Consider the following 13,568-nt stretch of genomic DNA (forward strand, 5'->3'; position numbering starts at 1 on the left):
ACTGAGGAGCCGGTCTTAGAGGCAGGCAGGACACAGCACTGGGGTGCAGAACTCACAGGAAGACAGGAGTATCTTAGCAGCAGTGGGATGCTGAGCTTACAGAAACACAGGAGGTACAATGTATGAAGATTACTGAAGTGCACAAAGGTCTCGGGGAAAGCGGGTACACAAGGAGTCTAGCACAGGCCAGCCTGCCCACACTGAAAACACTGGGGGTACAGAGATCACACTGGGTGGCATTGAGGGTACAGATATCACACTGGGTGGCATTGGGGACACTGGGGGTACAAAAATTACACCGGGAGACATTGAGGACACAGGGGTACAGAAATCACACTGAGAACACTGGGTGGACAGAGATCACACTGGGAGACACTGGGAACACTGGGTGGACAGAGATCACACTGGGAGACACTGGGAACACTGGGTGCACAGAGATCACACTTTGAGGCCTTGCAAACAGAAACTAGGAACAGGGGGGATCTGGCTACAGGCAATCTAAATCCGCGTACACACGGGCGGATTGTATGGCCTACTTAGTCCGTCATACAATCCAACGGACAGTCCGTCCTACTTTCCAATGAATGGACTTGACCACACACGGATGCACAGACAGTCCGTCGAAACCTTGCGCGATGACGTGTACAGCACGTACGACGGGACTAGAAATAGGAAGTCCAATACACAGCAATTAATTAGAAATGCGGCGCTACCTAAAAGTGCTTAAACATATAGTGAATAGTAATCCCAAGATTAAAACGAGAAAATATAATGTAAATCAGATACTATCCATTAGATGCAACATAAATATTATAGAAAATATGTCTGTATAAATAATCCAAATGCAAATGAGCGTGCAACCAATATGTATAAATATAAAAAAATGAATAAATGAAAGTCCGTGAAAAAATCAATCAAGTGGTTAAATAAAAATAATCTGCATTAATGATCCAAATAGAAACAAACGTACAAAAAAAATATATAGAGTGAAAGTTCGTGAAAAAAATCAATCAAGTGATTATTTATATAATCAATATAAACAAGTGATTGTCCATAAACAAAACGTGCACTGATGACTGGTAAACTTGCAAAAATAAAGTTCATGCAAAAAGTGTAAAAATCATTTCCAAAAGTGACAATCCACTGCAAACTTCAGTGCTTAATGGGTGCACCACCTATTTCCCCCAGCCTCTCACCTCCAGTAACTGGTAAATAGGCACTGTGTATAAAGATAGCTGCTGGCTTCTTATTCATTCAGTCACACTGCTCCACCGCTGTCAGTATTTCACTGTATGGCTATGTATTACATGCCCTCTCAATAGCTCCAGGATATCCAAGCAGTATAGAATAGAAGAACACAGAGGGCTTTCATGTGTAGTATTTCGCTACTTTATTGTAATAAAGATAAAATCCACACTTACATCAACATATACAGCAGAGTGTGCAGCAGACGCGGACTTCCGGTTTCGGCCGCAACCGGAAGTGATAGGTCCGACACCAAATTCCTTCCCTGACGCGTTGCGTTACAGCACGTAACTTTTTCAAAGGGTAATAGGAAGTAGGTGTCATGGGTATTTATATGCAACGAGCGCCGTCGCCATATTAACTCAGGGCGGCAGCGCTATTGCAGACTAAAAATGGCTATAACATCAATATTCAATATATTCCAGAACCACTTATAGTGAAACTACAGAAACCATATAGGTAAATCACTGTTTAAAAGGAATATATAATTTGAAATAAAATTGTATAAAAATAATTTAAAAATAGGCCGTATTATATACGGGCTTATAGGAAGAGCGACATCTAGTGGTTGAATATAAAATTGCTCTTCAAATTATTTAACTTGAATCCAAAGACCAGGGCATGAAAGGGAGAAAAACATTTTGTATATACAGAAGAAAAGATCATAAAAATTATATCATTGAGCACATAGTAAATAATCCTCTCTATTTAAAGCAGACTATGTGAGAGGGAATATCTCAATGACATATCTTTATCTACACAATGCTAATAGACAAATATATACATAAAAAATAATTTTAAAATTTCATAAAAAGTTGATAAATCACCATAAATATCGACAAATAAAATCCATACAGTACCAGTGGATATAGGCGCTAATATATATCATATATATAAAATAATATGTAACGCATATAAAAAATGTTAAAACCAATATAATATAATTTTTTAAAATTTATATAAAATTCTCTATAAATATTACTGGATAAAAATACGTTAAAAATTAGAAATAAAACAATTGAGATCAAATTCAACGTTGTGTCCTAGTGGTGTAAGGGTACGAAGTTCATGTATCCATCTCGATTCAGCTTGGCTGATTTTAATCACCTTATTATCACCTCTCCAATGAGGTACAAATTTTTGAATACCACAGATTTTCAGTGACATGGGGTCTTTATTATGGAATTTCATATAATGTTTAGATAGGCTATGTTTATCAAAACCTTTCTTTATGTTTTGAATATGTTCCCTCAATCTTTTCCATAATTTTCTTTTTGTTCTTCCTACATATTGAATCTTGCAAGGACATTCTAATAAATAAACAACCCCTTCTGTATGGCAGGTAATACAGTCTTCAATTAGATATTCTTTTTCTGTTACTGTAGATCTAAATGACTTCTTTTTAGTTTTTTCACTAATATGTCTACAGGCGTAACATCTCTTGCAAGGATAAAAACCTTTTCCCTCAAAAAAGGAAAAAGGTTTCTTCGGAGGGTCAGGAACATTTTTTGCCAAACTATCTCTCAAGGTTGGTGACTTCCTATAAACAAATTTCGGAACTTCTGGTAAGATATTGGTAAGATGGCGATCCGTTTTAATAATCTCCCAGTGTTTCTTTATTATTTTTTCTATTTGTTTATGTTGGATATTGAAATCCATAATGATGGGTACCATGTCTTGTTTCTCAGAATTCTTTGTATTATCCTGTATAAGTTTCTCTCTATCTAGTAATGCTACATTTTCTATTTGATCTTTAATAAAATCTCTGTGGTAGCCCTTTTGTATAAACCTGTCACTGATTAGGTTAGCTTGCTCAAGAAATATTGATTTATTGGAGCAATTACGTTTCAATCTAATCAGCTGTCACCTAGGAATATTGTCCAGCCATCTTCGGTGATGGCAGCTATCTATAGGAAGATAGCTATTTCTATCCACTGTTTTAAAATGGGTGCGGGTACTTAGTGAATTTCCATTCTTTTCAATCACTAGATCAAGAAAGGTTGCTTTTTCCTCATTAATACTCCATACCAATATTTTTTTGATTCATATTGAGATTAAAACAGAAGTCATTTAGACTTTCTCTATCCCCTGACCAGATTAGGATAAGGTCATCTATAAATCTTTTATACAATTTTACCTGTTTTGGTAAGTCATTATAGACACTTTCTTCCTCCCACTGGGCCATATATAAATTGGCTACGCTAGGTGCATATTTTGCTCCCATTGCGATTCCACAGATTTGTTTATAGTAGTGATTAGCGAACCAAAAATAATTAGACTCCAGACAAAACCGTAAACATTCAGCAATAAATTTTCTCTGTTTACATTTTAGGGCACTAAAATTTCTCAGGCCCCATTTAGTAGCATGTATTGCCTCTTCGTGATTAATTATTGTATATAAGGAAGTCACGTCGGCAGTAACTAAATAAGTGGGCCCGTCCTCTAATTTAATAGTATTTAATAATTCTATCAAATGTTTAGTGTCCCTTAGAAAGGATTTGGTTTCTCTTACTGTGGGTTGCAGAAAAAAGTCAATATATTCTCCTAGTCTTGCACAGACAGAATTAATCCCATTCACAATGGGTCTGCCAGGAGGATTAGTCTCATTTTTATGTATCTTGGGGACCGTGTAAATAATAGGTACCTTGCAAGTATTGGGCACCAAGTATTTAGCTTCTTTTTTGTTTATCAACCCTTTGTCAAATCCTTTCTGTATAATTTTCGTTAAATCTTTCTTGTATTGTGAGGTAGGGTTATTATATAATTTCAAATAGGTGGCTTCATCTCCTAGTTGTTTATTTAATTCTTCGTTATAATCTTTTTTTGACTGTATAACGATAGCTCCACCTTTATCAGCTTGTCTTATGACAATATCTTTTCTGGCTTCGAGTTGCCGAATGCCTTTTTTAATATCAATAGGGTCATAGATCTTCTTCGTCTTCAGTTCATGTAAGTCACTTAAAACCATTTTTTTAAAAACTTCGATATGAGCATCATTTGTCCCTGGTGGATTGAAGAGGGATTTGTTCCGCAAGTTTGTATATTGTATGCCGTTTTGATCAGGAAGTTTGACTACTCTACCTATTCCAGGGTCACTTAGCATATATTTTTTTATGTTCATGCTTCTTATAAACTTGTTAATGTCTACATATGTGTTAAATTTATTCAAATTTCTTTTTGGAGCAAATTTCAACCCTTTATCTAGTACTTTTAATTCTTCTTTTGTCAATACGGCTTCGCTTAAAATAATTATACCTTCACCTATCTTTCTCTTTTTCTTTTGTTCTTTGACTCCTGCTCGGCGACCTCGTCTCGTTTTTCGTTTCTTCCATTTCGTCTCTCTACTTTTTCTGGTGATCTTCTGGGCGTTTTGCTCCTTTGTGGGTCCTCTTTGTTTTTGTTCCTTTGGGGATCCACTTTTCTGGGACTTTTGTTTTCCCTGTACTCCGGGGAGCGTCTGTCGATTTTCTACGGTGATACTTTTTGGTCGTGATATCGAGGGGGATCCCACCGACGTTGATCTAAAAAATGATACGGAGTTTTTTCATATTTTTGCCTTCGTGATTCATGGCGCTCGCGTACAGGAGTTCTTGTGTTACCATATTGTCTTTGATCATCATATTCTCTGAGTTGTTCAAACCTATTCCGAACTGGTACTGTATAATAATCTCTTTGTGGTGATATTTCTCTTCGTCTATTATGTTCTTGATGTTGATTGTAGGGGGACCTTTCTCTTCTGTCATAATGTTGTATATATCCCCATTCTTCATCTCTTCTCCTTTGATCTTCATAAGTTCATGTATCCATCTCGATTCAGCTTGGCTGATTTTAATCACCTTATTATCACCTCTCCAATGAGGTACAAATTTTTGAATACCACAGATTTTCAGTGACATGGGGTCTTTATTATGGAATTTCATATAATGTTTAGATAGGCTGTGTTTATCAAAACCTTTCTTTATGTTTTGAATATGTTCCCTCAATCTTTTCCATAATTTTCTTTTTGTTCTTCCTACATATTGAATCTTGCAAGGACATTCTAATAAATAAATAACCCCTTCCGTATGGCAGGTAATACAGTCTTCAATTAAATATTCTTTTTCTGTTACTGTAGATCTGAATGACTTCTTTTTAGTTTTTTCACTAATATGTCTACAGGCGTAACATCTCTTGCAAGGATAAAAACCTTTTCCCTCAAAAAAGGAAAAAGGTTTCTTCGGAGGGTCAGGAACATTTTTTGCCAAACTATCTCTCAAGGTTGGTGACTTCCTATAAACAAATTTCGGAACTTCTGGTAAGATATTGGTAAGATGGCGATCCATTTTAATAATCTCCCAGTGTTTCTTTATTATTTTTTCTATTTGTTTATGTTGGATATTGAAATCCATAATGATGGGTACCATGTCTTGTTTCTCAGAATTCTTTGTATTATCCTGATGAAGTTCCCATCCCCCCCACCCAAATGAGACATGACACCCCTAACAAACAGTATGGGTGGAATGGCAACTACAAAAATTGGAAAAAACCTTTTTGGAAGAAGAGAGGTTATAATAATAATCCAAATCCAAATCCTAAAGGGAGAACATTCAGACCGCCATATTATACCAGAAGATCTCCTTCTCCCCCAAGAAGAGATCGGGATGATATGAATAAAAGGTATCAATATGAAGATCAAAGGAGAAGAGATGAAGAATGGGGATATATACAACATTATGACAGAAGAGAAAGGTCCCCCTACAATCAACATCAAGAACATAATAGACGAAGAGAAATATCACCACAAAGAGATTATTATACAGTACCAGTTCGGAATAGGTTTGAACAACTCAGAGAATATGATGATCAAAGACAATATGGTAACACAAGAACTCCTGTACGCGAGCGCCATGAATCACGAAGGCAAAAATATGAAAAAACTCCGTATCATTTTTTAGATCAACGTCGGTGGGATCCCCCTCGATATCACGACCAAAAAGTATCACCATGGAAAATCGACAGACGCTCCCCGGAGTACAGGGAAAACAAAAGTCCCAGAAAAGTGGATCCCCAAAGGAACAAAAACAAAGAGGACCCACAAAGGAGCAAAACGCCCAGAAGATCACCAGAAAAAGTAGAGAGACGAAATGGAAGAAACGAAAAACGAGACGAGGTCGCCGAGCAGGAGTCAAAGAACAAAAGAAAAAGAGAAAGATAGGTGAAGGTATAATTATTTTAAGCGAAGCCGTATTGACAAAAGAAGAATTAAAAGTACTAGATAAAGGGTTGAAATTTGCTCCAAAAAGAAATTTGAATAAATTTAACACATATGTAGACATTAACAAGTTTATAAGAAGCATGAACATAAAAAAATATATGCTAAGTGACCCTGGAATAGGTAGAGTAGTCAAACTTCCTGATCAAAACGGCATACAATATACAAACTTGCGGAACAAATCCCTCTTCAATCCACCAGGGACAAATGATGCTCATATCGAAGTTTTTAAAAAAATGGTTTTAAGTGACTTACATGAACTGAAGACGAAGAAGATCTATGACCCTATTGATATTAAAAAAGGCATTCGGCAACTCGAAGCCAGAAAAGATATTGTCATAAGACAAGCTGATAAAGGTGGAGCTATCGTTATACAGTCAAAAAAAGATTATAACGAAGAATTAAATAAACAACTAGGAGATGAAGCCACCTATTTGAAATTATATAATAACCCTACCTCACAATACAAGAAAGATTTAACGAAAATTATACAGAAAGGATTTGACAAAGGGTTGATAAACAAAAAAGAAGCTAAATACTTGGTGCCCAATACTTGCAAGGTACCTATTATTTACACGGTCCCCAAGATACATAAAAATGAGACTAATCCTCCTGGCAGACCCATTGTGAATGGGATTAATTCTGTCTGTGCAAGACTAGGAGAATATATTGACTTTTTTCTGCAACCCACAGTAAGAGAAACCAAATCCTTTCTAAGGGACACTAAACATTTGATAGAATTATTAAATACTATTAAATTAGAGGACGGGCCCACTTATTTAGTTACTGCCGACGTGACTTCCTTATATACAATAATTAATCACGAAGAGGCAATACATGCTACTAAATGGGGCCTGAGAAATTTTAGTGCCCTAAAATGTAAACAGAGAAAATTTATTGCTGAATGTTTACGGTTTTGTCTGGAGTCTAATTATTTTTGGTTCGCTAATCACTACTATAAACAAATCTGTGGAATCGCAATGGGAGCAAAATATGCACCTAGCGTAGCCAATTTATATATGGCCCAGTGGGAGGAAGAAAGTGTCTATAATGACTTACCAAAACAGGTAAAATTGTATAAAAGATTTATAGATGACCTTATCCTAATCTGGTCAGGGGATAGAGAAAGTCTAAATGACTTCTGTTTTAATCTCAATATGAATCAAAAAAATATTAAATTGGTATGGAGTATTAATGAGGAAAAAGCAACCTTTCTTGATCTAGTGATTGAAAAGAATGGAAATTCACTAAGTACCCGCACCCATTTTAAAACAGTGGATAGAAATAGCTATCTTCCTATAGATAGCTGCCATCACCGAAGATGGCTGGACAATATTCCTAGGTGACAGCTGATTAGATTGAAACGTAATTGCTCCAATAAATCAATATTTCTTGAGCAAGCTAACCTAATCAGTGACAGGTTTATACAAAAGGGCTACCACAGAGATTTTATTAAAGATCAAATAGAAAATGTAGCATTACTAGATAGAGAGAAACTTATACAGGATAATACAAAGAATTCTGAGAAACAAGACATGGTACCCATCATTATGGATTTCAATATCCAACATAAACAAATAGAAAAAATAATAAAGAAACACTGGGAGATTATTAAAACGGATCGCCATCTTACCAATATCTTACCAGAAGTTCCGAAATTTGTTTATAGGAAGTCACCAACCTTGAGAGATAGTTTGGCAAAAAATGTTCCTGACCCTCCGAAGAAACCTTTTTCCTTTTTTGAGGGAAAAGGTTTTTATCCTTGCAAGAGATGTTACGCCTGTAGACATATTAGTGAAAAAACTAAAAAGAAGTCATTTAGATCTACAGTAACAGAAAAAGAATATCTAATTGAAGACTGTATTACCTGCCATACAGAAGGGGTTGTTTATTTATTAGAATGTCCTTGCAAGATTCAATATGTAGGAAGAACAAAAAGAAAATTATGGAAAAGATTGAGGGAACATATTCAAAACATAAAGAAAGGTTTTGATAAACATAGCCTATCTAAACATTATATGAAATTCCATAATAAAGACCCCATGTCACTGAAAATCTGTGGTATTCAAAAATTTGTACCTCATTGGAGAGGTGATAATAAGGTGATTAAAATCAGCCAAGCTGAATCGAGATGGATACATGAACTTCGTACCCTTACACCACTAGGACACAACGTTGAATTTGATCTCAATTGTTTTATTTCTAATTTTTAACGTATTTTTATCCAGTAATATTTATAGAGAATTTTATATAAATTTTTAAAAATTATATTATATTGGTTTTAACATTTTTTATATGCGTTACATATTATTTTATATATATGATATATATTAGCGCCTATATCCACTGGTACTGTATGGATTTTATTTGTCGATATTTATGGTGATTTATCAACTTTTTATGAAATTTTAAAATAATTTTTTATGTATATATTTGTCTATTAGCATTGTGTAGATAAAGATATGTCATTGAGATATTCCCTCTCACATAGTCTGCTTTAAATAGAGAGGATTATTTACTATGTGCTCAATGATATAATTTTTATGATCTTTTCTTCTGTATATACAAAATGTTTTTCTCCCTTTCATGCCCTGGTCTTTGGATTCAAGTTAAATAATTTAAAGAGCAATTTTATATTCAACCACTAGATGTCGCTCTTCCTATAAGCCCGTATATAATACGGCCTATTTTTAAATTATTTTTATACAATTTTATTTCAAATTATATATTCCTTTTAAACAGTGATTTACCTATATGGTTTCTGTAGTTTCACTATAAGTGGTTCTGGAATATATTGAATATTGATGTTATAGCCATTTTTAGTCTGCAATAGCGCTGCCGCCCTGAGTTAATATGGCGACGGCGCTCGTTGCATATAAATACCCATGACACCTACTTCCTATTACCCTTTGAAAAAGTTACGTGCTGTAACGCAACGCGTCAGGGAAGGAATTTGGTGTCGGACCTATCACTTCCGGTTGCGGCCGAAACCGGAAGTCCGCGTCTGCTGCACACTCTGCTGTATATGTTGATGTAAGTGTGGATTTTATCTTTATTACAATAAAGTAGCGAAATACTACACATGAAAGCCCTCTGTGTTCTTCTATTCTATACTGCTTGGATATCCTGGAGCTATTGAGAGGGCATGTAATACATAGCCATACAGTGAAATACTGACAGCGGTGGAGCAGTGTGACTGAATGAATAAGAAGCCAGCAGCTATCTTTATACACAGTGCCTATTTACCAGTTACTGGAGGTGAGAGGCTGGGGGAAATAGGTGGTGCACCCATTAAGCACTGAAGTTTGCAGTGGATTGTCACTTTTGGAAATGATTTTTACACTTTTTGCATGAACTTTATTTTTGCAAGTTTACCAGTCATCAGTGCACGTTTTGTTTATGGACAATCACTTGTTTATATTGATTATATAAATAATCACTTGATTGATTTTTTTCACGAACTTTCACTCTATATATTTTTTTTGTACGTTTGTTTCTATTTGGATCATTAATGCAGATTATTTTTATTTAACCACTTGATTGATTTTTTCACGGACTTTCATTTATTCATTTTTTTATATTTATACATATTGGTTGCACGCTCATTTGCATTTGGATTATTTATACAGACATATTTTCTATAATATTTATGTTGCATCTAATGGATAGTATCTGATTTACATTATATTTTCTCGTTTTAATCTTGGGATTACTATTCACTATATGTTTAAGCACTTTTAGGTAGCGCCGCATTTCTAATTAATTTATATACTCATTTTCGGTGCTGAGATCACTGTTTCCATGCTGGCTGCTTCCTGTGTACATTATTTTTATATTTAGTCTTCCTATGACATATTAGGTGGAGCGCACTAGTTTTTCCCTATATACAATACACAGCAATGCAACCTTCCGCCGTGTAAATCCTTTCTGAGCATGCGCCATTCTTAGTCCGTCGAACTAGCCTACTCACGAGCGGATTGTCCGCTGAAACCAAAGTATGACGGACAATATTACGGAAATTCCGAAATACTTAGTACGCCAGACTGCACGCTGAAAAAGTCCGCTGAAGCCCACACACGAGCGGACTGTCCGCTGAAATGTGTTTCGGCGGACTAAGTAGGCCAGACAGTGAGTGGGGAAAGGACTCCTGGATAGCCAATGGGTGCACGGGGCAGGTTGATGCTATGAGACCTAAGGGTCTTTCTGTTGTACATGCGGAGTCAGGGTGCATCATTACTTTTTGGGGAGCCAGTTTTTCTCTGAGGGATACGACTAATGTATATGTTTTGTGATTTGTATTTGACTGGGGGGCTGCACAGGGGTATGGGTGGGAGGGGGGGGGGGGGTTCTGGGTCATATGTTATATGTGTTGTTTGTGTTGAAAAACTGTTAATAAAAATAAATTTACAAAAAAAAAAGTAGGCCAGACAGTCCGTCCGTGTGTACGCGGCTTAAGAATATTGGGGTTACAAGGAGTCTTTCAGAATGTAGAGCACTGGGAGTATCAGGGTCAGTAGGAATCTTCTCAGGAAGCTGATGTCACAAAGAAGCACTGGAACGTCATGTACCAGCATGCCTGCCGATCTTTGGGAATAGAGGTGATAGGTCAGCAGCAAAGCAGCAGATCAGTGACAAGGATTTTCTAACAACGCGTTCCAACAACCTTCTGTCAAGACATTTCAAAGACATTCTAACAATATCTTTCTAGCAAGTGAAACTAATTATAACGACCCCTCATCAGCATATACCGTAAACACGTAATACTGTCAGACATATAACTATTAGTAAAGCAGATACAAGTTATTTTTCTTTATAAAGGGGATCACTTTCTGGAAATGTTCGGCCTCCTCCAGTTATATAATCCGGGAAGTTTCAGAAGCTTTGTTGGATGTTCTCTACATCTGGTCTTTGTGGAGGAGGACCCGCTGATGGCCTACTGGTGGAGTCTGTCCTCTCTTACATCCCAGCAGGCTGTAGACGTGTCTCTGCCACTCCGAGGACGCATAGTAATAGATCAGAGGATCCAGACAACAACTGACACTGCTCACACTGACACTGATGACGTAGACGATGTACAGGAAGTTACTGGCTTGGTTATAGACCTGCAGGAAATGCATGAACCAAATAACATTGGCTGGGCCAAAGCAGAGGACAAACACACACAACACAACCACAGACAGGAGGACGGCTCGGGATCTCTTCTGGGCGCCCTTCATGGTTGGTGCTCTGAGACTGCGGACGATTCCAATGTAACAGAAGGTTGTAATAATTAAAGGTAAGAAATAGAAAAGTGCCATATAAGTGGGGAAAATGTAGTAAACATGAAACCTTTCCACCAATTCGGCATCCTGAACATCAGTACAGGTTGTGATATTCAGGTCGGGAAATGGTCGGGTTTGTTGCGCTATGAGAACCGGCACGGTGCTGACCATCGATATCACCCAGATGAAGCAACACACCAGCCAGGATCTTCTCACTGTGCGCCAGGGAAGGGACTGGACCGGGTAGACCAGAGCCAGGAACCGGTCCACACTGATACTCGTCATCAGCAGGATGGATCCACGCATGTTACTTAAATACATGGCAGTGACTAATCGGCATATCCCTTCCCCCACCATCCAGTTATTTCCTGAGAATCTGTACACGATGTGGAAAGGAAGAATACTAACAAAGACAACATCAGCAGCGGCTAGGTTAAGCAGATACACCACTGCCGGCTTCTTCACCTTCACCAAGAACACGATGATCGCCATTATATTGAGAGGAAGAGCCACGAGGAGAACCACGGTATAGATGGAGGGCACAAGCTTCGTCACCCACCAACTGTTCATATATTCTTTAAATTCATGTAAAAACGTTTTGTGCAGTATGTGGACCTCAATTTGTTGCGTTGAGTTCGCTGTAGTTTTATTACCTGAAAACATCAAAATATGGAGGTGAAGTCATTGTACAAGAAACATTGCGCAGCATTTTTCACATTACGTCAAACAGGACAACTGGGGGATCTCTTGTGCTGATGATTCCAATGTAAGAGGAAGGACTCTGGGAATATGCTTTGGCTCTAGGAGGTTTGACTCTAGGCAAACCAAAAGGCACAGCAGATCTTTGGGTATATGCTTCTGCTCTAGGAGGTTAGACACTACACAAACCAAAATCCACAGAAGATCTCTGGGTATGTGCCTTAGCTCTAGTAGATTAGACACTAGGCCAACGGAAAGGGCACAGGAGATGTCCAGGAGGTGGACGCTAGACAAAACCAATAGGCTCAGCAGACCTCTGGGGATACGCTTTATCTAGTCTAAAATGTGAGGTAGTGATGCCAAGCATGTTGGTGTCTCTGATAACCACCCCCCCCTCTCAAACTTCAGGTGCAGGCTCTGCAATGGTGTAGAAAATTGAAGAGAACAGCTGAACGGCCGCACTCTGAATAACACCTTTTATTTGTGGCAAAACAGTGTAGAAAATCCAAAATCTTACATCATGGTGATGAAAAGTACAGGCAGCTAACGTGTTTCACATCAGTATAGATGCTTAATCATAGCTGGTGATTCATCACCATGATGTAAGAGATTTTAGATTTTCTACACTGTTTTGCCACGAATAAATGGCGTTATTCAGAGTGCGGCCATTCAGTTGTTTTCTTCAATTTTCTATATGCTTTACCTCTATGAGGTTGGTCACTAGGCAAACCAAAAAGGCCCAACAGATCTCTGGGTATATGCTTCAGCTTTAGGAGGTTGGACATTAAGCAAACCAACACTGGACAGATTAAAAGTTAAAAGTTACAGAAGATCTCTGGGTACATGCTTCTGCTCTAGGAGGTTGGACACTGGGCAAACCAAAAGGCTCAGTACAGCTCTTGGTATATGCTTTGGATCAAGGAGACTGAACAGGGGACAACCCAAAAGATCTCTAGGAGGTTGGACACTAGGCAAACCAAAGGGCTCAGCACATCTCTGGGTATATGCTTTTGCTCTAGTAGGTTGGACACTAGGAAAACCAAAAGGCTCAGTACAACTCTTGATATATGCTTTGGAATAGGAGTCTAAACACTGGACAACCCAAAAGACTT

The 13,568-nt window shown here is 37.5% G+C and overlaps 1 pseudogene; it reads right to left on the bottom strand.

The window, feature by feature from the left end:
* Window positions 1-11,290: 11,290 nt before the first annotated feature.
* Window positions 11,291-12,420, bottom strand: LOC143975698 (proteinase-activated receptor 1 pseudogene; annotated as a pseudogene).
* Window positions 12,421-13,568: the final 1,148 nt, after the last annotated feature.

This window comes from Lithobates pipiens, unplaced genomic scaffold (genome assembly GCF_037356315.1).
Source record: "Lithobates pipiens isolate NorthernLeopardFrog02 unplaced genomic scaffold, aLitPip1_a1.2 Scaffold_13, whole genome shotgun sequence".
Taxonomy (NCBI): Eukaryota; Metazoa; Chordata; class Amphibia; order Anura; family Ranidae; genus Lithobates; species Lithobates pipiens.